The sequence below is a fragment of the Cyprinodon variegatus genome, unplaced genomic scaffold, assembly GCF_000732505.1.
Source record: "Cyprinodon variegatus isolate N-32 unplaced genomic scaffold, C_variegatus-1.0 Scaffold394, whole genome shotgun sequence".
Lineage (NCBI taxonomy): Eukaryota > Metazoa > Chordata > Actinopteri > Cyprinodontiformes > Cyprinodontidae > Cyprinodon > Cyprinodon variegatus.
Window position 1 is genome coordinate 617,905 of NW_015150847.1, and position 2,143 is coordinate 620,047.

Genomic DNA, 2,143 nt, shown 5'->3' on the forward strand with positions numbered 1-2,143 from the left:
AACCTAGAACAGATAATGGATGTCTATTCTATTAACATTTCTCTTTCTGTAGAATGGATCTGTTCTATGTGTCGTCTTCTCAGTCCAGTGGGCCCCCGGCCTGTCTTTGCCTAGGGCCCCACATTTCCGAAACCAGCCCCTACCCTCGGGGAGCAGTGGGCTGCCGTTGTGCAGCGCCCGGGGAGCAGTGTGGGGTTAAGGGTCTTACTCAGAGTACTTACAAGCTTTTTAGAGCAGGCATCCCCAACCTCTGTCCTCGAGGCCCGCTGTCCTTATAATCATTATAATCAGCTGTGCTAAAGCAGGGAAACCTCTAAAACCTGCAAGACAGCGGCCCTCGAGGACAGAGGTTGGGGACGCCTGTTTTAGAGCACAAGCGCACTGCTCTAACCCACTAGGCATTCCCTCTCAGCAGCGGGTTCAGACTTCTGCATGTGCTTTTCTTTTCCTAGAGTGGAGAGGGTCTTTAAAACATTTGCGAAAATCTTCCATTAAACCTTTAAAGAAGATTTTTTTTTTTAAGAATTTAAACAGGGTGAAAATTAAAGTTTTCCTCTTGAGGAGTTCCGGATAAAACATTTTGACAGTATTTTATGTTAAATTAAATATGTTAATATATTTTTACAATCTTGGCATAATTCCTGCTTTTAAGTGAGTCGCTCTATCAGCTAAAGGCACGTTTCAGCGTCTCTATACTCCAGTTAACAATAAATCGATTAGTAAATTAGTTGATCTGATAAATATGATGATAAGCCCTAATTGGATTTAGTGCGGAACGATTTTGCCAAAAATCTAAATTGTGATTATTTTTAACCAATGTTACGATTTTAACTTTTCACCAACTCCATGTTTTTAGATGTTTCACACCAGAGTTTCAGATTTTTAAAGCTTGCTTGTCCAAAGTCCATTGTTGCAGAGTTTTACTGTAATGCATGCATGGATCGGTGTGCTAGCTGCGACTCCCTCTGCCTTTCTATGTGGTGACACATCCGCTTTAAGAGTTTTACTGCCCCCTAGAGGGCAGAAATGTCATGTCTTATTCCAGTTAAATGCAGGGTGATTAAAATTGAGCCCTAATTGGATCCAGCATTTATTAGGCTTTTACTGAACTAACAGATTTTTCCGTCCTGCGAGGAGCCGACAGAACAGGAGAGCAGCCAGGATCCAGCAGAGACCTCTGGGTAAAGGAAGCTCTTATTATCCACTGCTCTCCAACAATGCATCTCATTTTCTTGTCAGGATTCAAGACATGTGCCAAAATACTGGCAGAATGTTATTAACTCTCCGTTTTCTAAAAAAAAAAGATCAAATATGTTATTTCTGATGAAATTTACATTTAATAGAGTAACATTGAAAAAATAGCTCCTTCCTTGCGAACTATGGAGATGGTGAAAATGGAAAGGAGGACGTCTGTTTCAGCTGAAATCATTTTAGAAAACATTATTGGACAAACAGCCGTATGAAGGAGTGAAAATCACTGAATCCATCGTCTGCACATGGAGGGAGGACATTTAACAGGGTTTATAAAGGAATGAATTACTCTAATTTCATGTTTTTTTAATGCTATTAGAAATAGTTTTAATGCCATCAACAAGTACCCATGACACACACACTCACACACACACTCTCTCTCTCTCTCTCCCTCTCTCTCTCTGTATATGTTGATTGTTACCCCGAAAACCCATAAAAATTAATGAAATTAAGGAAAAAAATCCCAAAAAATTTATGAATTGTAATTATTTGTAATGATCTGTGGAAACCATGGATAATTTCCGTCATCTCGCGCATGCCCTCTACCATCTCCAAGGAACTCAGAGCGGAGCGGACGGGAGCCACAGTGGAGGCTGTAGGCTTTGCTTTGCGCAGGCGGTCTGGAGCGCAGCGGGGCGGAGCGGGGGTTGCTGACGGAGTATGAGGGATTTCGGGGTTAGCATGACATGTTGGTCATGTTGCTGTTAGCATAAACAAAACGTGTTGCACAATGCTTGCACACTGTTGCACTTTTATCCAGAACATTCTTTCCGCCGCCATCGTAGGTCACTCTAAATTCAAAGTGGTCCCATACACTTAACCTATACAGTGCTGCAGGCGCGTCTTCCAACTCCTGTTCTTTCCCACTCGCCATACCCACACATTTCTCCAC